We start from the raw sequence: 25,699 nt of genomic DNA, 5'->3' as shown, positions 1-25,699 counted from the left end.
ACACAAAACCAACATCTTTTAGTTGATTTGAATCAGTACAACTCTTTAGTAATTGAATGGTCATGGAAACTGTAGTTTTGGTAAAAATTGTTTCCACTTTCAATCTGTCATCAACTCATCATCAGAGCATTAAGCTTGCACTGAATTTCCCAAATTCAAGCAGCACCTCTACAAGTGACTTACAGGCTGCCCTTTGATGTGCTAATCATGCAGGCTGATAGAATAGTCATACTTTCAGAAGGCATCTTCATGGAAGCAAACAGCTCTATTAACAACCTGAAACACTGAAAGTCATTCTGAGCCAGGAGTACCATTACGTACACAAAACAAGATGAATGATACAGTACATGAGGCCAAGCAGAATCCCTTCCAATACCGGATGGAAAAGACACCTGATTTAGCATGAATTCAAGAGACAATTGTCATCCTGTGGTATACGGCTACTATTCTTCACTGCAGACTATGAGGGAATGTTTCAGTCATGTTAGCTGGGTTTTTTACTTTTACCATAAAAATTATTATTGACAGATTCATTTGGGGTAAGAAATGGTCTTCCAGAAAAGCACGAGGGGATTCAGCAGAGCCCAGGAGCAGATGTGCATTATAAAGCAATATGAGGCATAATGAGAAAAGCACTCGTCCCTATCCCATTAATCATTGGCACTACCTGATAATCAAGAATTACTGACCCCTCCCACCCTCCAGCTAGCAGATATTTGTGTATTGTAATGCACCATGGCCCCAACACAAGCTCAATTCTATGTAATGCTGAGAATCAGCATTTCAGTAACATTAATCTGAACCCTACCTATTCCCTCTTGCATTGCTTATAACACAACTTGTGAATAATATATAAATTCCTTCCAATAGGCAAATGACTGAGTAAATGATACAATCCAATTGACGGACTACTGCGTAAAAATTTTAATGGTCAATTATGAAGATGATTTTAAAATATGGAAAATGCTTTAGAATTAAGATTTAATGATAAAAGCAAAATGCAAAACTGTCAGAATACTCAGCTTACAGACACATAATAATGCGGTTAGATGGAAAGAAAAGGCAAGCTGTTGATAGGGAGAATGATAAGCAATTTCTTTTTTTTCTTTTGAAAATACACTCTAATGTTCCTATGATATTCTAATTACAAAAGTTACTTTTTTTATTTTTAAAGATTTTATTTGTAAGCAATTTGAACACCCAGTGTGGGGCTCGAACTCACGACCCCGAGATCAAGAGTTGCATGCTCCACTGACTGAGCCAGCCAGGGGTCCCTAATAATAAAAGCTATTTTAAAATCAAAGCCCACCTCTTAGGAAAAAGTTGGTTACCCCTTACCATGTATCCATACAATGAAAACTGCATGTGATAAATGCTTAAATGGTTTTTTTGGAGGTTTTTTTTTTTTTTTTTTTTGGTTCAAAAATAGGTTGGAATCTGCCAAGGAATCAGCTCACATTATTCAATGTCAGACACATTTACACTCATATGTATTAGTAATTCCTTTGGTTGACTTTTTTCTTGCCGTTGTCATGGCAACCGTTTCCACTGCCATTAGTACCTCTAGGGCCCTGCCTTGTTCACGTATTTTTAGGCCGTTTCTCTTGTAACAAAGCAATTAATACTTATGGTGTATCTGTATCGAAGCCCTGGTGACCTGTTCTGTCTCTTGGAACTGCTGAGCATTCGGTTTCCTTCCTTTTTGCTTCTGTAGGTGCTTCTGTTTCTCTTTGTGGTGCTTCTTCTTTTTGCTAACTCTTGCAAGCAAGCCTCTTGACTATTTCTAATTATATCCTATTTGGATTATTTAAAGTTTCGTTTTTTCACATGTCCTCCATGTTTCCCTATCCATTGACACTCATTCCAAAACCAACAAAATAGCACATTTTCATTCATGATCACTTTGGACTACCATTATAGAAGAGAATACAAATGCCATGCAATAATTGAGACTTTAGAATGATTCTAGACGGAAGATCACATGGCTGTGTAGTCGGGATTGCACACCTCCAGTCACAAGGCATCCACAAAAGCACAAGGTTATCACCTTGCATTTTCTGACAGCTGGAATGAGTCATCTCATAGTCTTCTCTAATGAAGATTAAGGATATTGGCTACCTTTTTTCATGCCAAATTAATTTTCTCTATGCAATGACCAATGTGGTGAGGTTGCTATAAGATGGACTGATTCTTACATTGCTACACAGAGAATAAATGTGGGCACTGTTTGTTAAGCAATAACTACTGTCAAATGCCTTTGGCCCTATAATTCTTGTAGAAATCTCTTCTAAGAAAATTATCTAAAGTGTAGGGAAATATAGGTATTTGTTTATTAAAATTGTTTACAATAGCAAAAACACTGGGAGCCATCTAAATGTTTAACAGTAGGAAAAAAAGATGGCGTATGCACAAGGTAAAATATTTACAGATGATGCATCTATAAAGGCATTGCAAGTGCAAGTGGTGTGATACTTTAAATCGTTAATATGAAAAATCAGGAGGTGAATATGCAAGTATAACTTTGTAAAAAGAATAAACTAAACCACAAACCCCATGAGAACAGGAACCATGTTTATCTTATTTATCTTGTATCTATATAACCTACCATAATATCTGTAAATATTTATTGTATAAGTGGGTGAATGGATAGACAGATGAATATGTGTGCCAAAAGAATGGAAGATAATACACCAGATTTCTAAGAATGACTGTCTTTGGGAGATAACTTTTTGTGCTTTCTAAGTTGTTCCTTACTTAATTGTGTTTTCCATCTTATTAACTTTTAAAGACTTTTTGGAGGAGTTGGATTAATCTTCTCAGCTTTATGCCTTGCATACGGAGACAATACAGAACAAATCTATACCCTTTCTACGTAGAACCCTCCAAATAGTGAGAGTCAGTTCGAACAATTTCAAACAAGTTCTGTATGACATGAATTCCCAACCCCATGTAGGGCTTTATCTACTTCATTCTATAAGATTAAATGTTTTTCAAGTAGGTAGAAAAGCTATGTAAACTTTAGAACTCTGTACACATATGAGAATTCTGTACACTAAAATTACCTTTATTGTTTTATAAATTCTCTTCCTAATGCATAGTTCAGATCATTTCCATCATCAAAAATCTTCTTGCCTAATGAATAAAATTCAACCCCTTAGTCTGGCATTCAAGGCCTTCCAAAATCCAGTTCCAAAGTATATCTCCACTTTTATGTTCCATCCCAATGTTACCCAAACTCTGTGCACTAGCCTTGCCAGAGTATTTGCTATTTGTTGTGTATGCAATACAATGTCTTGCCTTCCTACCAGTGCTGACACTGTGCTCTTAGCTTGAACTGCTCTTTTTTTTTTCCCCTTTCCTCTTGACAAAATCTTTCAACACCAATTCAAACACCACCTTTTCTGGCCATGAAGATATAATCAATGATGACAATCAGTCTATAGAATGATTACAGTTAAAACCTTTTTACATTTTCAAATACTCAGGGGTTTGATTTCTGCCATCAAATCAATCAAAAATTAAAGTATCTAATATTCTTTGGCATTCTAGTTAGGATCTACTATGAGCAAATCTCATTAACGAGAACAGCCATTTTGCCTGGCAAAGTTACACTCAACTTCATCCTGACAGGAGAGTAAGAGTGTGTATGTGTGTTACATAGGGGTTTAGACTCAGGATAAATGTGACCAGCACTCTACAGAGTGTGTGTGTGTGTGTGTGTGTGTGTGTGTGTGTGTGTGTGTGTTGGGAGTGAAGGAGAGTAGCACATACTGACTAGACAGAATTTCTGGGATTGTGGAACCCTTTTATAACATTCTGAAGAGTTACAAAATTTAAGTCTGGATCACTGATGGTGAGGGAAGGAGAGAACAATTTTCCAGCCTGGTGGATAGGCCAAAAAATAGCATGGGGGGGGGGGGGTGTGGGGAAGAACTTCAAAGGACATTTATTTCCATCTTTTAAGGCGTACTTGAAAAATTCACCAAAAGATGACATTTTAAAATGTTTCTCTTTTATAATGATTGCCCAAACTAGCCTTCACCCTGCCAATGAGAGCAAATAGGAGATAAAACCACCAACCCAGAAAAACACCAGCTGTCAGAAGAGACTGGCACATGGCAACCTCACTTAATACAGGCACAGAAATGCCTTCACTGGAGTGCCGTGCTGTCTTCTCTCGCTCCTCCTGTGGGGGACACTTCAACACAGCCAAACCATTTTCTCTCGCTTTGCAGTCATCTGTCTGTAGTCTTTTAGAATATTTATTTAATTTCCATTTTTTATAAGTGTTAAAATTTACTTCCTCATCAATAAAAACCATATATAACACCCCCTTCAATTTGTATGAAAATTCATTCAACCAGCTCTTTCCCAATAAAAATGAAGTGCACTTCTCCTCACTTTGTATTTCACTAATTCCCTCAGTAAGTTCTAACAAAATTACACCTATATTTCATCTCCCAATGCCTTTTTTCCACTAATTCATTGGAGGATTGCTAGTTCAAACTATTTCAAGGGCCCAGATGATTGATTGATGCTGACTGGTGTTACTCCATCTCTCCAGAAGATTGAACAAAAAGAAATGGAATTAAATCACATCTGAAAGGAAATTCTGAGACAGAAGGAAAAAGCTTCTTAAGTGTATAAATCAAATGTTACAAGAGTTTCTATGAAGGCTATAGAACACCAATCATCAATATTCTTTTAAAAAAGAGTTAAGTGTATTTTTAAAGCCCAACCTCCTTGGAAGAAGTGATCCTGAATGAAAGACTTCTTGATGCCTTATCCTTCACAAAAATTCTATGACTAACAAATACTGTAGTACAGCAGCAGACAATATTTGCCTGCCCAATATCCACGCTTCCCTCTTCCTGACCAACAGACTCCTCTTATGCTTCTAGAGATGGCCATGTAACCTGGCTAATGAAATGTATGCTGAAGGGATGGGAAAGAACTTCTAAGGAAGATTTACAGAAAGGAACCAGACTCAGCAGTCATCCTCCTTTTACCCTTTGCCCTTTGCTCTTTACCCTTTCCCATTCTTCTGACTCTAGAGATGTAGCCACCATCTTGGAAATGTGATAAAAAGGAAGTCACTCGCTAAACACAGCAAAGGAGGAAGACATAGGTACCTTGCACTACTACCCCAGCCAAGGATAGCTCCTTCTAGACTTACTGTTATAGGACAAAAGTAAAGCCCTTCTTTGGTTAAACCACTGTAATAGGGTTTCCTATTATCTACAGCCAAACCCAAACTGATACAATTACATTCCTCTTTTTTTTTTTAATGATTATTCATTTTTTGAGAGTGAGACAGAGCAGGAGTAGGGGAGGGGCAGAGAGAAAGGGAGACACAAAATCTGAAGCAGGCTCCAGGCTCTGAGCTGTCAGCACAGAGCCTGACACAGGACTCGACTCATGAACCACTAAATCATGACCTGAGCCAAAGTCCAACACTTAACCGACAGAACCACCCAGGCGCCCCAACATTCCCTTTCTTAAAACTGGCTACCCTTGGCTTCTGCAACACTACATTTTCCTGGTTTTACTCCTCTCTCACTATCCATTCCTCCTTTTCCTCTTTGCTGCATCTTCTCTTTTCAGCCCCCTCAGACCACTCCAGGGATCAGTTTGGGCTCTTTGGTAGGCAAAATAATGGTCTCCAAATTTGCTCACATCCTAATCCTCAGATTATGTGAATATTCTACTTTACATGGCAAAAGGGACTTTGCAGGTATAATTAAGGATCCTGACATGAGGAAATTATCCCAGATTATCCAGATGGGACCAATGAAATCACAAGGATCTTTATAAGGGAAAGAGGGAGGCGGGAAAGTCAGAGTCAGAAAATGCTATGAGGATGGAAACAGGGATTCAGTGATACACTATAAACACTGAAGATGGGGCCACAAACCAATGAACGCAGGTGGCCTCTAGAAGGCAGAGAAGGTGAAAAAACAGATCCTGCCCTGGAGTCTCCAAAGAGAATTCAGCCCTGCCAACACCTTGATTTCAGCCCAGTGAGACCCATGTTGGACTTCTGACCTCTAGAACTATAAAATAATAAACTTGTGGGGTGCATGAGTGGCTCAGTCAATTAAGCGTCCAACTCTTGATTTCAGCTCAGGTCATGGTCTCACGCTTGTGATATCAAGCCCTGTATCAGGCTCTGCACTGGGCATGGAGCCTGCCTGAGACTCTCTCTGTCTCCCTCTACCCCTTCCCCACTTACAAACATGTACTCTCTTTCAAAAAAAAAAAGAAAAAATATTTTTTTAAAAAAATTTTTTAATAGAATAATAAATCTGTGTTGTTGCTTTAAGCTACTACTTTTGTAGTAATTTGTTATAGCCTCAACTGGGCACTAATACAGATCCCATTCCTTTCTCTATTGATAATGTTCTTCTTAAGAGACCTCAAGGCAATCCTGGGGTTTTAAAAAAACATCTATATTCCACAATTTCCAAATCTTTCTCAGCAAGTCTCACCTCACCCCAGGATTTCAGATTTGTATATTCAAATTAATACTTGTGGGGAACAAAAACAAATAGCAGTCCTTTACAAATGCAGACTTATCTAAGCCTAATTTTGTCTGAATGTGTTACTTTTTGAATTAGTCTTTCTGTGCTCCCACATGTGATGATGAGGCAACATCTGACAAGAGTGAAGATGTAGTGACAGAGTAGGCTACCCTCTACTTCATTCATTCATCCCTTCATCCAAATATGGTTGCTGACCCAACCTAGAATGTGCCAGTTGCATGCCAGTCCCACAAGTGGAAGGCATGTTCTTTCTTGTGCATCTAATAGATATCCCAAACTCCATACAGCTATTCAGCTATTTCAGAATACACCTCTCCCCACAGCTTCCCCCCATCCCCACCAAAACACACTCTGCTCCTTTCCCAAACTTCCTCATCTCAGTAAAATGCACCTTCATTCACCCAGTTGCTCATGCCAAAAACCTAAGAGCTTACCTTGCACCTATTCCTCTTCCCTCACTCCACACATCCAACCTATATGCAAATCCTGTCAGCTCTACCTTCAAAACACACCCAAATGCATTGACACATTTGCAATCCAAGCCACTGCCCTCCTTCATGGGGAATACTGCAACCACCTCCAACAATCTAGTCCCCACACAGCAGCCAGAAGTACATTTTTTAAATGTAAATTAGACCACATCATCCCCCTATTTAAAACCCATCAATGATACCTTGTTGCTCTTAGAATAAAAGTCAATCTGGCTTTCAAAGACTTTCTTCCTGCTTCCTAACTCTTGACCTTGTCCCATACCTGGCTTGAATGAGTAAAAGAGGACAGTAGCATCACTGTATCCTCAGATGTTGCCCCACCACACATGAGAGGCATATACAAGGTACAAACTAAGTTAACTGGTAGCAAATTCAGATAAATATAGATTCAGTTAAGCCCACATTCTGTAAGGGGGCTGCTTATATGACTAGTGTTCACTGTCGTCGGTCCAATAGTCAGGTGGGGTCCACCCGAACTAGTGTCAATGTAGAATAACACCCTAAGGATTCTCTGCTTTGAAACACTATGAAGAGGGGTATCTGGGTGGCTCAGTCGGTGGAGCCACTGACTTTGGCTCAGGTCATGATCTCACGGTTCAAGAGTTCGAGCCCCACATCGGGCTCTGTGCTGACTGCTCAGAGCCTGGAGCCTGCTTCAGATTGTGTGTGTGTCTCTCTCTCAAAAGTAAATAAACATCAAAAAAATATGTATTTAAAAAACCTCTATGAAGAATATAAAAGGATTGATGGGGGATTCCTAAACCCTCATTTTGTAATGGGAACAAAACACAGTTCACTAAGTACACTAACACACTAAAAGCCATAAAAAATGCCGAGGGGATTCTGATATGTCTCATTTCACTATGGAACTAATAATAATATAATTGCATTAGTATTTGTACAGCTAACATTTGTAGAGAATTTACTTGGATCCAGAAACTTTGCTAAGAGCTCTCCATGAGGTGTGCTATAATTATTCTTATTTCACAGATAACATGACTGAGTTTGAGAAACACAAGGTCACACAGTTATTTCATGGCAGATTCAGACTATCAACCTGGTGACCTAACTCCTGAGCCCACACACTTAACCATAGCCCTAGCCTCAATTAACCAGCAGGGTCAGAGAGACTAGTCAGACTTTCTAAGACGGTTCTCTCTGGGTCTTTTTCTGATTAGCTCAGCATATGTGCCTCCCATCCCACTTAGTCCTCTGCTGGGATGCCTGGAGGTCTTATGTTTCTTTCAGGACTCTTGTTATAAAGTCTTGAATCTCTGCTTAAGTACTTATTCAAAGAAGTGATTTAATCATTTCCTAATCCCTACCCATCTGGATTTGCTTCCCTCCCACAGATTCTGAGTAATGTTATAATGTCTGCTTGGTGCTAGAGCTCCCGGCTCTCCAACTTGAATGCTCTACAGCTGGCTCTCTTGGCCCCAGTGTTCCCTGCTGCATAGCTGAGCACTGGCAGCAGGATTAGTATATCTCAAAGTCCCTTTGACGTGGAGTATGTATCTGCTTGAAGTAGAAAGTTAAAATGACTTCCTCATCAGACAGAAACCTGGAGGGAACGACATTCCCTATGAAATACCATTTGACAACTCCACATTAAATGTTTAATTATTTCATGCCCAATTTTATATAGGTTATTCTAAAATACTCTAGCAGGGAGCAGGACTTTTTAATCACATTTTGGTAGATTCTAAATTGAAAACTCATTAATAAACAAAACCTCCAGGGACTTTGATTTCTACAGCATTTCCACCCTGCAGCGCACAACAAGAGTGTCAGGTGGACCTTTTCTCCAAATGATATTCCCTTGGCACTTGGGACATAGGGTAATGTGTCTGTCTTTCTATAATTCTTTTTTGCGTTGGCATTTGGTCATTTACCACAAAAGAAGTGAAGATGACCGGGATAAAAGACAGAAGTGTGTAGTTCTGTTACCTATTTTTCCCACACACAAAAAAAAATTAAGGCACATGCTTTCTATATCATGTGTCTTTGCTTTGGGTTCATAGTATGAGGATATTTAGAAGAGCCTGGGAATATTCTGGCCAAACCAAAAAGGAAAAGGCACCAGTATAGTTATCAGTCATGTTTTCAAGCAGGTATCAGCACATTTTTAAATGCTGAATAACATAAGGAGTATGTCGAAAAGCTGAAATAAATGCATCTACGTTGTAACCAGTAACATCTCCCGCCTCACTAAATGCAATAGGTAAACTTCCAAATGGGAGTCATGTAGCTTTAAGAAAATGAAGGCCCTAAACATAGTAGAAACATAGCCAATTACAGTCACCAAAAATAATTCATGTCTATGTTGCTCAGTGCACAAGACTGCTTACACCCAAAAAGAGATAGGGCTTTGTGGCATGGTAGTTCCTCACAGCTGTCAGAAGCCAGTTTTCTTATCAGTCCAGCAGGAGTGTAATTAAAGACAATAGCCAGAGCAGCTGTATTGAAAAAACAATTCATTTGTCTTCCCCTTCCCCCGCCCCTTCTGCTCACATAGCTAATCTGAACATAACATCAGCTCCATCTTCAAGGCTTCTTCAAAAGGCAGAATAATAGGAAACATCTATCTGTTTCCCACTGTGGATTGTGAAGATTGAAGAAATACTTGCTCTTATCTTGCTATTACATTATATTAAATGCAAGTAATTTAAGTCTGGAAATTCAAAAGCTCCTAAGATACGGCAAGTTTTTGGAAAATGAGAAAAATTATTCGCAGGAATAGAGAGAATCTGGGGAAATAACCTAAACTCACTGGTGTCCTGGAAAGTGTTTAACAATAGGCTGATTAGGAGGAAAGCCCCAGCCTGGGTGTTCAGTGGTTAAGCTTCCGACTTTGGCTCAGGTCATGATCTTGCAGTTTGTGGGTTTGAGCCCACATTGGGCTCTGTGCTGACAGTTCAGAGCCTGGAGCCTGCTTCGGATTCCGTGTCTCCCCCTCTCTCTCTGCCCCGCCCCACTCGCGCTCTGTCTCTCTCTCTCTCAAAAATATTGTTTAAAAATTTAAAAAAAAAAAAAAAGGAAGGAAGTCCCATTTCTCCTCCATTCAGAGGAGAAATACCCATGTCAATGGAATGGTGCTTTTTTCTCTTCTGAGGGATCAATTACCAAGGTCAGCAACATGGGGGAAGAGGAGCAGAAACCCTCTGTGGGTAAAGAACACATAGCAGCAAATGCAGTATTAATGTTCACATGTGGAACTTTCTTGTGTTGCCTCAAGATGGCAAGCAATCATTATTGGTTCTCAAACTGAGCAATCCTGAGGGACTTTGGAAAACAGTGGCTTGTAGATCATTTCATTTTTAATCATCACCTAAATAGGTCAGTGTCTTCACTGCTGACATGCACTTTGAATGTTTTTTTTTAACATTTATTCATTTTTTGATAGAGAGAGACAGAGCATGAGTGGGATAGAGGCAGAGAGAGGGAGACAAGAATCCGAAGCAAGCTCCAGGCTCCAAACTGACAGCACAGTTTGAACTCAAGGGGCTTGAACTCAAGGACCATGAGATCATGACCTGAGCTGAAGTCAGACGCTTAACCGACTGAGCCACCCAGGCACCCCTGAATGGTTTTTTAATTAACATAATTACAACATAAACAGCAGGAGTAAATTCATTACAATTAAGGAATTCAATGGAATCATTTTTTCCCTTAAATATATCCTCTGATATTATAGTCTTCTATGAAAAGACACACTTTTTTGGGCTCCTTTCTAACCTCCCCTGCCCACTTTACACCCCTGCTCTGAATCCCACCCTCACCCCATTCTCTTCTCCAAGGAGGGAAAATTCTAATTATAAATCATATTCCAGGGCACAGATCATACAACATAAGCTAGTGGGTGGAGCCACCATGCAGAAAAGGTCAGCATATAATGGTGCTTTTTTCTTTCTCTTGATTATTTACTGCTGAAGTGAGAGTTGATCCATGTCCTGGATATGTGCTGTCTTAGGACAATAAAATTATTCTCAAGGGATGTTAAGAAGAACAAAAGGAGGTTACAAGAAATTACTAGAGTATATAAGATTTTGTTTCTGGTGTTATTTAAGTTTTTATTTATTTATTTTGAAAGAGACAGAGACAGTGCAAGTGGGGGAGGGACAGAGAGAGAGGAAGAGAGAGAGAATCCCAAGCAGGCTTCTTCTCACTGCCACGCAGAGCCCGACATGGGGCTCAACCTCACCCACTGCAAGATCATGACCTGAGCTGAAACCAGGAGTGGATGTTTAATCGGCTGAGCTACCTAGGAGCACCCCCCACCCCGCACCATTCTTTTTTTTTTTTTTAAAGCATCTTAACATACTTATTTTGCACCCAATAACTGTATCATTCAAAATTCTTGAAATTCTAATTCTGTTACTTGTGTCTGGTGAGTCTAACTCAAGGGGGATCACTTTTTTTATGTGCTTTGTACTTTTAGATTAAGAGCTCATGTTTAGTAGAGCTATGGGCATCCTTTGGGGCTGAGTTGAGGATGCGCATTTGCTTCTTTCAGACACCCTGGGGCTCTTTCCAAATTAGGACTTTCATATTAACTTCTTGGCTTGAGGATTACTTTGATAGGAATTCAAATGCCCAATGTGAGTAAAAGAAGCACTGTGATTACACATTCCCAGAGAATACCTTTTTCCTGCCCAGAGCTCAGACTGAGACACACAAATTACAACTTCATCTCCCTCTGTATGTGGGTTGATTTTTTCTAGTTTGTCCTTTCCTGGCCATTCGGCCTTTGAGAACCACGGCCTTAGACTGGGGCTCCATTCTATGGGTCCCACATCTTCAGCACAAGCTCTCATCCCCACCCCCAGAGCCACTCAAACCTAAGCTCCCTGACTACCAGCAAACCCACTCAGGGTAACTCATACTTCAGCAACCACTTGTTCCTGTCTTTAGTTTTTGTTTTGCTCCTGAACAATTTCTCTTTCTCTTGCACTCTGTTATCCTTCAAAGAGATATCTGTTAGATTTCACCTATTTTCCCAGACATTCTGCGGCAGGAAAATTTTCAGGTTATCTAATCTCTAAATTGCCAAAAGAGAAATGCAGTATGTAGAGAATTAATTCAATTTGGTATATATTATACAGTCCACCAGATCAATGCTTCCCAGACTTTCATTTACATAAAATCAGCTAAGGATCTTGATAAAAAGCATATTCTGCTTCTAACTCTTGGATAGGGTTGAAGGGTATGCCTTTCTAACAAGCTCCCAGGTGAGGCCAATACTGTTAAGACACTGAATGGCAAGTTTCTAGATGACCGTATTTTTTTAAGTAGTAGTTATCTACAGATACTCAAGTTACAATCTTTTCTGAATTTGTTTCAATAATCTAACAAACAATGATGCTATTTTCATTTTTAAGAAAACATACTCAGTTTGTAATCACTTTATGATTTAGAAAATCATAATCCTACTAGATCTGCCTTATTCCTTCTGTGTTTATTTTGTCTATGGCTATGCTGTCATACAGAAGAATGTGATGAAGAATATGACTTCCCTAGAGGGAGAAAACTTTACCTTATTGTATCACTAATGAGATCTTACATACAGAAAGCAAGTAAAAATATTTCTAGAGAACAAACGACTCTGGTCCTATTTTCAATCTCTATCTTGAAAACTATATAACAAGGGCATTCCCATCATTTACTCATTTAATGAACATTAATTAATCTGCCAGTCTTTACCCATAAGGAGCTCTAGAGTTTTATCTACCTCTACTGGTTGAGTCAAATAGTCAACATCTCAGTCATAATAATAATAATAATAGCTAACACTTATTGAACCATTGGATCTGACATGTATTACTTCACTGAAACCTTCAACATTTCTCTAAGCGAGTTACTATTCTTATCATTTTTTTTTGAGAGAGAGAGAGTGTGTGTGCATGCACACACGCACACATAAGTGGAGGATGATGGACAGAGGGAGAGAGGGAGAGAATCCCAATCAGGCTCTGTGTTGTCAGCACAGAGCCCAACTCAAGGCTCAACCCCATGACCATGAGATCACAATCTGAGCAGAAATCAAGAGCCAGACACTCAGCCAAATGAGCTGCCCAGGTGCCCCTATCCATTTTATGGAGGAGAAAAGTTGAAGCTTGCAGAGAGGTGGGTAACTTTCCCGTGGTCATGCCACTAGTAAATTGTAGAACAAGAATTTAAAATCACGTCATCCTGACTCCAGAATCCAAACTCTTACCCCCTAGGCTATACTATAGTCACACATAAGTTTCAAAGCACTCTGGCTCAGGTATGAAGCAAAGGTAACCATGTGAGGCCAACAGGAGAGGGACTACACTGAGATCCAAGGGGTTCTCATTCACGTGGACATAAAATATGGGCTGAGGGTAAATAACCTACTGCAAACACCTCAGGGAATGACGTATCCAAGGTCTGGTCTGAAGCAAAGTTTAATTCTAACTTGGATGAAATATGGACGCTGAGGCTGCTGCTCCCCTTGCCGGCACTGGAACAGCTCCTGCTGCAACATTCCTGAGATTTGGGAAGTCCAGCTGCAGGCATTTGAGGGAGAAAATAAAGTAGGGGACTCTAGGGTACAGACAGGCATAAAAGCACAGAAGCCAGCATGGTTATGCCAAAGTTCACTGATATGTTGAAGAAAGCCCACCATTTAGTAAATACTCTTTATTAGGATGAAGAAATCAGGATTTTCACAATGTGCTATGGTATCTGAAAATGCCATTGCATGGGTCTGCAAGACACAGCTCTGTACAATTTATATTTTCTGGACTTTAAACAGAAGACAAGTTCAGAAGAGGATTTGTTGAGTTGAAAGCATGAAAAGCTAAGGGTAAAGGGTTTGAGGAGTGAGCTCCCGAGTGGTACTTTCAAGTCGTTAGGTAGACAGATGATCAGTGCCAACAAACATCGAGGATGCTTGTGCCCACTCACTAGCAGATGCAACCTCTCCTAAAGAAAGGTATTTTTTTATGTTTATTTTTGAGAGAGAGAGAGTGAGAGCAGGGGAGGGTCAGAGAGGGAGAGAGACACAGAATCTGAAGCAGGCTCCAGGCTCCGAGCTGTCAGCACAGAGCCCGACGCAGGGCTCAAACTCACAAACTGTGGGATCATGACCTGAGCTGAAGTTGGACAATTAACCGACTGAGCCACCCAGGTGCCCCAATAAAAGGTATTTTTTAAAAACTCAGACTAAATGGGATATAGTAAAATTCTTCCATCCAAATAGATTGTTACAGATCCTCATTTTAGCCGTTTATATCACTGTTTGCCATCTATAAAAAATTCAATCTAGAAAAACTAAGAGGAAAAAAAACTGTACACATTCTTTAATAATAACTCATGGTCTTGTGTATTATGAGAATAAGCATTATGTAATTATAAAACTATTGTATTATTGCCTGAGACTGATTAATCTCAGAACACCAGACAAGTTGTAAATGAAGCCATGGCCAAGGGTCAGTTCTTATGAAGGCTATTCAGGATCACTGTGTTTCGTGACAGCCACCTGACCCCTCACTCCAGCTGGTGGCAAGGGGGACAAAGCAAGACAGAGGAGAAACGGTCCTAGTGATAGCAGTGAGTGGCACAGCTTTTCCATATAAAGGAAAACATATTATTAGGTCATGGCTGACATTTAGTAGGTAATTCACTCAAATAACTTACCACTTCATACCCTGTAATTTGGTATGATTCTTCTTTTAATAGCACACTGAACAGATGCACATTTCCCATTTACATTCAAAATGACAGCAAATTCTCTTTCCACCAATATGGCTCTTGTGAAGGATAAGGAAAGAAAAGGTGAGTGTTCTAGGGAACCACACAGATCTCTGGCCCTGGTTCTGTCTCATCATTCATTCCTCTGCCTCCATCTGCGCTCTATGCCTCTAGGAGCCCCTTCTCTACAGTCCCTTTATATCACTTGAAGTTCTATTCTTTCCTCTCTCAGCCCCTAAAAATGTGAATGTACTTATCACTTAATAGATAGAGATGGATACATGTGAAATAGACAAATTTTAATATGAAGAATCTGAAGAGATCATCCAATTCTCAGGCATGAGAAAGATGACCCTTCTCCCTTTCTAACACTGTAACTCATGTCTTCACGCATCCATCCATCCAAGGTTTGCTGTGATGTTTAAATGTATTTTTAAAGTATAAAAGAAATATAGGGGCGCCTGGGTGGCGCAGTCGGTTAAGCTTCCGACTTCAGCCAGGTCACGATCTCGCGGTCCGTGAGTTTGAGCCCCGCGTCAGGCTCTGGGCTGATGGCTCGGAGCCTGTTTCCGATTCTGTGTCTCCCTCTCTCTCTGCCCCTCCCCCGTTCATGCTCTGTCTCTCTCTGTCCCAAAAATAAATTTAAAAAAAAAAAAAAAAGAAATATAATAGACCCGAGATAACTAATTCCCATTTTCCCCCTATTCCTTTCCCCCAACTTACCCCCACTTTACCCAGAACTCTCCTCTCCTTGAAAACAAATTTTGAAGAATGCCCTTGAGGGATGTGTAATACCCTATTGATTGCTAAATTGACCTTTGAAACATTTTTTAAAGACTATGTGGACACATACCCTTTGTTCTCATGGCTTTTCATCTTCACATGAGTATGACCAGTAATACTTAACCATCTAAAGTTTAAACCTTCTCTGAGGATTAAGTTGAAGGCTTGAAAGTCTTCTTTTAGAAGATAAAAGACAACAGTCTCCTGCATATAATGTCCCTCTTCCATCAAGCATTTTTTATAAGAACATTAACATCCTCAAGTTTAGTAGAAACAATTTGATTCAAAGGAGAATTGATTTCTGCAGATGGCCCTCAAATTCTGTTGCAGCTTTGGAAACATTCTTCCTAAGTAACCAAAAATGACTAGTCTAATGTGAAAAAATTAGAATTCAGTTTTGCCACAGAAAAATGTAGCAAGAGCCAAGATCTTACATTTCTGCAGAACTGGAATTGAGAAAGAATAGCAGGTCAAATTAGGGCGCCACATTAAAATATTTCTCAATTGTGTGGTAGCTCATATAATTGTTGGCAACTATTTGCTCCCTACCCTGCAAGAGAATTACACATCTTTGTTGTTTGCCCTGATTCCTGTAAGACGGAGCAAATCTCACTGCCCATAGTCAGACTTAGCCATGGACTTGATTGGCCAGTAAACATCAGCAGAAATGACAGTGTGCTTACTCCATGCAGGAGCTTGTTTAAGAGGCCTGCTCTTGCTTTTTAATCTCTACCTAAAGAATAGCAGATCCTTGATGGAATGCTCCATTAGCCTGGATTCCAAAAGGAAGACTCATGGAAAAGAGCCATATGGAACCTAGCCTTGGCCACAGCTGCAGCTGGAGGCAACCAACAGCAACAGGGGCAAGCTTCAACCTGTGCATGGAGGACATGCATGTTATTTGCCACTGAGATTTGGGGGGTGCTTTTCATCACAGAACAGATGATTAATACAACAAACAAATCATGATGTGTTTATCCCAAGAATGGGGAGACTAGGTTTCTGTGCTCTACAAAAAGGAAAAAGAAATGAACATTTATAGAAACTTTGTTCAAGGCCAACTACTGTTCTAGGAGTTTCACAAAATTATCCACCAACCAGATGCCCAGAAAAACCTCTTGGGTCTCATCTATGACCTCTAAGTAAGTTTCCAGAGCTGGCATTCTATTATGAGTTGCTTACTGAAGCCATTCAGAAAAGTAAGATTCACTATATAATTTACAGTCACTACATTTCAAGAGAGTAGATATCTGGCCAAGATTAATCCCTATGTTTTTTTCATAATATGACTGATGTTTTAATGTACCACCAATTATTAGCATGATTTTTCAGAGAAAATCCAGTTCACTAATATTTGAAACTTTTTATTTCAAACCCATTTTTATTTCCTATATTCACCTACTTGTTACCTAACTACCAAAAATATTAGATTCTTTCATTTTTAAGAGCAATGTCCACTTAAATTTTAGCTTCCTTTTATACTGCCATCAATTTCATTAAGATGCCTATAAACATAATGATAATAATGTGAATCTCACCAATAATTTATCTGTTCCAAAAGTTTGTAAGTGATAATCGAGATATCACCAAAAGATTTCAAGTCATCAGAGTCTAGTATTATTAAAGATCAATACCATCACCATTAATGAGACACAGGTACTGTTCTGGGAAAGGATATATATCTGGAGTTTGATAAATGGACTTCAAACAAACAGCCGAAATAATTTATCCAGGCTAAAAGAAAGCTTTTAAAGGCCGGCAAAGTCAAATATAATATTCTAAAACAAAATTTTCCTATGCCTCTTCTGATTTGAAAAAAAAAAATTGTAGAGAGATACCAATATACATCCTCTAGTGATGTTAATATTTTTAACCATTTTTATTCAACATTTTCACTATATGCCTGTTGGATAGAAAATATATCTATAAACGTGCCAATCTTTTTAGTTCTAGGCAAAGAATAAGATGTTGGGTGAAAATTAGAAAAATATATGAAGGCTATTTTTTTCCCAAAGTACCTTATTAAAATTCACTATGAACACTCATGCACTGTTATATCTGCATATGAAATAAAGGCACAGACTAGAAAATAAAAGAGGTAAGTTTAGGTAAGGGGATTATGGGTGATTTGGTTTATTTACCTTTTATTTTTATAATAATGTTTTTTTTTTAATTTTTTTTTAACGTTTATTTATTTTTGAGACAGAGAGAGACAGAGCATGAACAGGGGAGAGGAGAGAGAGATGGAGACACAGAATCGGAAGCAGGCTCCAGGCTCTGAGCCATCAGCCCAGAGCCCGACGCGGGGCTCGAACCCCCGGATCGTGAGATGGTGACCTGAGCTGAAGTCGGACGCTTAACCGGCTGAGCCACCCAGGCGCCCTTATAATAATGTTTTTAAACAGTTACAAATAAATGCTGCTACTAGAATCTTATTATATGTTAATTTTAATATCCTATCTATATATGTTAATTTTAGTAAATCTAAGCAATCCATGCTTTTTTCAGAAAACATATACATCACAAGGAAATAAAAAAGAAAACAAAAAGCATCCATAATCCTAAAAATTCTAAATTCTTTGAGTCTTTTGTGTCTGTGCATATTTATATGAATAGAGGAAAGAAACAAGAGTTCCACTTCAAGGAAAGAATGATGCATAGTGTCAAAACACCCATCCTATTGAGAACAGCTAAAAGATGGACAGTGTTTTAAAATATATACTTGAGGGGCACCTGAATGGCTCAGTCGGCTGAGCGTCCATCTGACTCGTTTTCAGCTCAGGTCGTAATCTCACAGTTCGTGAGTTTGAGCCCCATGTCAGGCTCTATGCTGACAATGAGGAGCCTGCTTGGGATTCTTTCTCTCTCCCTCTCTCTCTACTTCTCCCCCACTAATGCTCACCTTCTCTTTCTCTCCCTCGCTCTCTCTCTCTCCCTCTCAAAATAAATAAATAAACTTTAAAAAAAATAAAATATATATTTCAAATAAACGTTGGCCTCAAAGAACTACCAAGACAGTGAGAAGAGGTGAGACAAGATTTAAGAGAAGAGGGAAACCAAGAGGGGTAATCCAGAACTTAGGGCACTTTTCCCCTTGAGGCAAACTGCCAGTTATGAAAATGAAAAACAACAAATGACAGGCTAAGAAAGTGAGCACAATAAAATAAAAACTTGAGTACACGGCATCAGAACAAGGAGGGACTTAGTAAATACCCTGTACTTTAAGTGAGATTCTGAAAGGGCTTAAGAGGAATTAGGAACAGAACAGCCCTCACAAGAACTGAAGCTCAGATTTGAATCTGGTCTCAGTTTCTGATGGGATGAGATTGATTCTGTTCAAATGAACTGTATACAAGAGCCGGAGGAAATCTTCCCAGGACAAAAAACATTACCTAGAGCCCAAAATTATCTCTAAAAATTTTTTTTCCCAATATACGAAATTTATTGTCAAATTGGTTTCCATACAACACCCAGTGCTCATCACATAAGGTGCCCCCCTCAATACCCATCACCCACCCTCCCCTCCCTCCCACCCCCCATCAACCCTGTTTGTTCTCAGTTTTTAAGAGTCTCTTATGCTTTGGCTCTATCCCACTCTAACCTTTTTTTTTTTTCCTTCCCCTCCCCCATGGGTTTCTGTTAAGTTTCCCAGGATCCACATAAGAGTGGAAACATATGGTATCTGTCTTTCTCTGTATGACTTATTTCACTTAGCATAACACTCTCCAGTTCCATCCACGTTGCTACAAAGGGCCATATTCCATTCTTTCTCATTGCCACGTAGTACCCCATTGTGTATATAAACCACAATTTCTTTACCTAAAATTTTTCATAAACAATGCCTGGCCTTCAAGGAAGGAAGGAAGGAAGGAAGGAAGGAAGGAAGGAAGGGAGGAAGGAAGGAAGGAAGGGAGGGAGGGAGGGAGGGAGGGAAAGAAAGAAAGGAAGGAAGGCAGGAAGGAGGGAGGGAAGGAGGGAGGGAGGGAGGGAGGGAAGGAAGGAAGGAAGGAGGGAGGGAGGGAGGGAGGGAGGGAGGGAGGGAGGGAAGGAAGGAAGGAAGGAAGGAAGGAAGGAAGGAAGGAAAAGCAAGCAAGCACAGGGCACCTGGGTGGGTCAGTCAGTTAAGCATCCAAACCCTTGGTTTTGGCTCGGGTCATGATCTCACGGTTCATGGGTTCAAACTCCACGTTGGTTGGGCTCTGTGCTGACAGCTCAGAGCCCGGAGACTGCTTCAGATTCTCTGTCTCCCTCTCTCTCTGCCACTCCCCTGCTTGTCTCTCTCTCTCTCAAAAATGAATAAACATTTTTAAAAAAGGAAGAAAGCATGTAAGAGGGTAAGATTTATCTGCAAATCAACAAAAAAACACAATGGAAATAAACTCACAAGTGATACAAATATTGAAGTATCAAAGACTAGATAAACTATTATTATGTTCAATCAATAACTGATGGATAAAGATGGAGAATTTCAGAGAACTGGAAAGCAGAAAATAAATCAAACAGAGTCTAAAATTAGAAAATAAAACATGGTAAATTGACAACAGGAAATTACATGCAACTGAAAACACAATTAGTGAAGAGGTCATCAGAGGGGAATATATACCCTGAAGCATGGAAAATCAAAATGAAAAAATTGAGAAATGATCCTAAAAGGCATAAGGGATAAGGAGAAAGTGTCCGAGCATAAGAGAAAATAAAGCAGAAGGGATATTTGAAGAAATAATGGCAAAACTTTTCCCCCCCAAAATGTCAAAACACCAATAAGTGCTACAAACTCCAAGAAGAGTAAATACAAAAAAAACCACACCTGAGCACACCATCGTCAGACTACTGAAAAACAAAGAGAAAGAGAAAAAGCTTCAAATCCATTGGAGGAAAAGAGATGTATTACCTTTAGAAGAACAACTGAGGCACCTGGGTGGCGTTGAACTCTTGATTTCAGCTCAGGTCATGATCTCATGGTTTGTGAGTTCAAGCACCGCATCTAACTCTGTGCTGACAGTGTGGAGACTGCTTGGGATTCTCTCTCTCCCTCTCTCTCTCCCCTGCTCGTGCTCTCTCTCTCAAAAAAAAAAAAAAAATTAAAAGAACAACACTAAAACCATCAGCTGATTGTTCAACAAGGAAAAAAAACAAGAAGACAATGTAATGATATCCTCAAAGTGCTAAAAACAAAACAACAAAACACCTGCCTACACAGAATTATTTATCCACCAAAAATATCCTTCAAAGTTTAAGACAAATACATTTAATACAAAAACTGAGAGGATGTGTGACTGGCACAAATGCACTCATGGAAATACAAAAGGGAGTGCTTCAAGAGAAAGAAAAATCATCCCAGAAAGAAGCACTAAGATACAGAACAGAATGCAGAACAATGGAAAGGGTAAAGTATGTCAGTACATTTAAGTAAATATTGACTAGAAAATAACAGGAACAATATCATCTGGAGTTTAAAAGATATCATTAATAACCTTGACATTAGCAGCACATAAGACATGAGGGGGCTACTCTGCCCTCTTTGCATTTCCCAGAACTAGTAAAGGTAGTACTACATACAATACTTGAATAAATATTTTATTAACAGAAAGATGGTAAGAAAAAAGAACATAGACTAGTAGGACAAATAAGTATTAAGATAGCTTTATACCAAATATATAATTAATACACTGAATGTGAATAGATCAAATACATAATTTTAGAAAAACTGTCAAACTATCATCACAAATAAGCAACTCAATTACATAGAAAAGATACACCATCAATAGGTGAGGTTGGGAACAAAAGGATGGAAAATCATATACGCCATGCAAACACTCACTAAAAGAAGGCTGGTATATCTTCACTACTGTAAGATACAGCAGATTTAAAGGCAAGAAACATTACTCTTCATATTACAAATTTTATCATCAATTTTTTTGGATGTTTTATGATGGCAAAAGCATAGATCTAAAGGGAAAATACAATGCCTAAATTTGTATGATGAATCTAAAAATACTACGTAAAGCCAAAAACTGGCAGAAATAGAAGAATAGAAAAATCCACATCATGGTTAGAGACTTTAACACATTCTTCTCAGTAACTGAGAGAAAAAGCAAATATATCATCAGTAAGGATACAGAGCAAGATTAACAAAGGACTTAGTGGACAGACAGACAACAGAGCACCAACTAGTGTCAACTACACATTCTTCTCAAATACCACAGGATATTTACCAAATAATCTCAGATCTGGGTCAAAAATCAAGTTCCAACCAATTTTAGAAGATTTAAGTAACACATGCCATGTCCTGACTAACCACAGTGGAATTAAAACTAATAATTAATACCAAAAAGATAACTAAAAAAATCCCCATATGTTTGGACATTAACCAATGCTGTTCTAAATAGTTCATGGGTTAAAGAAGATAATGAAAATGAGAACTATTTGAGATGAATGACAATTTTTTTAATCGCATATTCATTTTTTCCAGATGAAGAATTAATGTCACACTTAGAAGGACATTTATGGCCTTATGTGCATATAGGAAAATTGAGAAAGGCTAAAAGAAGAGGAGGAGGAGGGAGGAGGAGAAGGAGGAGGAGGAAGAAGAAGAAGAAAAAGGACATCAACTACAGTCTCTACAGACATTAAAACATAAGGAAATATTAACAACTTTATGCCAAAAAATTTGACATAATAAATTAAGTGGACTAATTCCTAGAAAAATATAACTTAGCAAAAGTATCAGAAAATCTGATGAGTCCTATAACTATTAGAGAAACTGAATACAGCCTGGTATTTTTTCCATACAGCAATATATTATAAACATTTCCTTATGTCATTAAGTATCCTTGTTCAGTGACAGAGGACATTTATTACAGTATACTTATAAGATTGGGGTTTCATTTAAGCTTTATTAATTCTTAACCATGTGACCTTTGATAAGTTATTTAACCTCTTATACTACAATTTTTAAAATTATGACCTAATAGGTGAGACATTACATTTACTTAGTACAATGTCTTGAATCTAGTAAATGTTTGATAATGATGGCAATGAATATGTTTAATGACTGCATGGTAGCCTTTTTTCCCCTCTTACAAATGTTGCAAGAAATCCTTATCTACTTTTACACACATCCCTAGTTTCCTTAGAGTAAAATCCTGGACATGAAATTAATGGATCAAGAGATTCATGACACATACGGTCCAACTGTCCTTCAGAAAAGCTGAATCCGCTTACACTTCCACAAACAGTAAAAAAAAAAAAAAAAGTACTCATTTTCCTACACCCTTGGCCATGTGGATATTATCCTTTTTTACTTTTGCCAATTTGGTAGGACAAAGTGGCTGATCAGTATTAGATTCATTTTGGATTATATTTATTATTTAGTAAGGATGAACACTTATTAGATCTATTGACATCTGAAACTGTCCCTGCATAAATGGCCATTTCATACCTTTTACCAGAGCAGAAGGAAAAAAGGAAAACTGGGGCACATCACACAGTAATGGCAGTCAAGCAGTTCCAAAGCAAATACCTGTTGGTTTGCACACGGAGGGTAAGGAGAGACAGGAGAGACAGGCCACTGCAGTTTGGCAGATGGCATGTTTAAAAAGCAAGGGAACGTATTAGGAGGCTTGTCTTGGCTAGCTGCAAGACAGAGAGAGCTCCACACCTGCCCACCAGATTCTTAAATTTACATAGAGGCTTTAATGGGGTTCTGTCCCGTATAACACTTGATGTTCCCAACAGCACCTTACTCTCTCAAGCCTGCAGCCTTGAAAAGGGCTCCTGCTGTGGGAAGTACCGGCAGAATGTACATGCCAGGGAAAGGGGAGGGAGGGAGTGAGGAGCCTAAGATAGCCCACATCCAGCTCCAGGGTCAGCCAGCAGTCATGATGACCTTCTCCAACAATACCATCCAAAATATTTTAGATAGTGTTTCCTTTCTAGGGACCCTAAAAGTTTTTGCACGTAGGTCGCCTTCTTGACAGCCCTTCTTTCTTCCATTTTTCCTCTGGGATATTTGTAGTATTTCAGACTGACATTACAAGAGTTTGTTGCTCACCTTTTAATTCTGTTTAGGTTTATTTACTTTCATTGTCATTTAATAAGGAAAGTAGTAAGGCCATGGATTTGTCTCGGCAGTTTTGGTCATATCCTGTGGGTTCTTACAGGGAGTTTTTTCATTGTCAATTTTTTTGCATCTGCAATGTATTTTTCTTAGTATATGGATTTAGTACATAAATATAGAAGAGAAAACAAAATCAGGACAGCACAATTACCAACTCACATTATCTGTTAGGTTTTGTTTCTTGGATTAATTATAGAATATTAAACAAAGAACATAAAAACCATACCACGAGGATATTCTCAACTAGAATAACTGAGTTTTTTCCAATTCAAAGGTTAAAGAAAAAATAAGGGAGCAGGGAGGGTATATAGATTCTAAAAGGCAAAGATTATACATATTCACTGTCAGAAGTGGTATGTAGTTGAAATGATATTGCACCCATGATCAGATAATGCTTTAACATGCCAGATGCAATCCATAACACACAGGTCTCAGGAAATGAGATGCCAGGCTGCAGATACACAGGCTGTACTTGAGTCGTCTGCGATTTCAGGCAAAAAACGTATCACCACAACAAAGTTCCCTGAGGTCTGTTTTACTAGGACCAGAAATTACCTTCATTAACAGTATATGCAGCATTGTTTATACTGTAGCATTGACAGTTTAGAAATTATTGACATTTCCAAAAGAGCCAATCTAAGAAGAGATTTTGAAATCATTTGAATTGAGGACAGCCCATGGCTTCTTGTCAAATGAAGCTCCTATTAAATACAAGAAAACCCAAAACAAGGCCTGTAAGGATGCAAAACTTACTGAACTGATGCTGAGGCACTGACTGAACCAAGGTACTTATTGGAATTTTACATTAAACATTTTCAGGTGAAAGCTGCATATAAAATCTGTGCAAAATATGAGAAAAATAGGCAACCCTGATTTTGCTCAATCATATTTGTCAATGTTTATCAAAAAGATTTAAGTTATGCCCCACCCAAGGGGGTACAGTATTCTTTCTTTTCCAGGGCGGATACGTTCTGAGACCCCCACTGGGTTCCTGAAACCCCCCAATAGTACCAAATCCTATATGTATATTGTTTTTTCCTATACAAACATACCTATGATAGAGTTAAATTTACAAATTAGGCATAGTCAGAGACTAACAATAACTAACGATAAAATATAACACCCATAACAACATACTGTTGGGTCTCCTGGGTGGCTCAGTCGGTTCAATGTCAGACTCTCCATTTCCGCTCACGTCACTCGCCATCTCACGTTTCCTGAACTGGAGCCCCACATAGGGCTCTGCACTGAGAGCACCGAGCCTGCTTGGGGTTCTCTCTCTCTCTCTCTCTCTCTCTCTCTCTCTCTCTCTCTCTCTCCCCGCTCCTCCCTCTCTCTCACACACAAAATAAACACTTAAAAAAAACCAATATCCTGTTACACTATACGCTTAAAATATACACTTAAAACAATAAAAGTTATGTGAATGTGGTCTCTCTCTCTCTCTCTCTCTCTCTCTCTCTCTCTCTCTCTCAAAATACCTTATTGTACTTCACTCACCCTCCTTGCGATGACGTGGAGATGATAAGCCCAAGTGACGAGACGAAGCGCTGAAATGCCGTGAGTGACGCCATAATTGTGACGTCACTTGACGCTACGTCAGAAGGAGGAGCATCTGCTTCCAGACCAGGGAGGAGGGCCGAACCGAGCGGAAAACCTTGGAAGGCGAAACCATGGATAAGGGGGACCACTGTAGAGTACAGCTGTAAGAGCTTGGCAAAGCAAAGCACCAAACAACAGACAAAATACACAGCTGCAAAAGGGAGATTGATTCTAGCCTCTGTTTTGGCACAAGTGACCCTGTTCCCATCAGAAGCATCACTAGAAGAGTCTGAGTCACTGGTTTTTTTTCAAATGCCACAGAGAATTTCTTTTTTTTTTATTTTTTAATGTTTCTTTTTTTGTTTATTTATTTTTGAGAGAGAGAGAGACAGAGACAGAGCACGAGCAGGGAAGGGGCAGAGAGAGAGGGAGACACAGAATCCGAAGCAGGCTCCAGGCTCTGAGCTGTCAGCACAGAGCCTGATGCGGGACTCGAACTCACGTACCGT

The 25,699-nt window shown here is 39.1% G+C and overlaps 1 long non-coding RNA gene across 1 annotated transcript in view; it reads right to left on the bottom strand.

Annotated features, from left to right (window-relative positions):
- Positions 1-25,447, bottom strand: part of LOC125926240 (uncharacterized) — an 82,929-nt gene extending 57,482 nt beyond the window's left edge. The window contains exon 1 of the long non-coding RNA XR_007459029.1: positions 25,149-25,447. This is a non-coding gene — a long non-coding RNA (uncharacterized LOC125926240). The remainder of the gene's footprint in view (positions 1-25,148) is intronic.
- Between the last annotated feature and the right edge of the window lie 252 nt (positions 25,448-25,699).

This window comes from Panthera uncia, chromosome D4 (genome assembly GCF_023721935.1).
Source record: "Panthera uncia isolate 11264 chromosome D4, Puncia_PCG_1.0, whole genome shotgun sequence".
NCBI lineage: Eukaryota > Metazoa > Chordata > Mammalia > Carnivora > Felidae > Panthera > Panthera uncia.
This window is presented reverse-complemented; position numbering and strand designations above follow the sequence as displayed.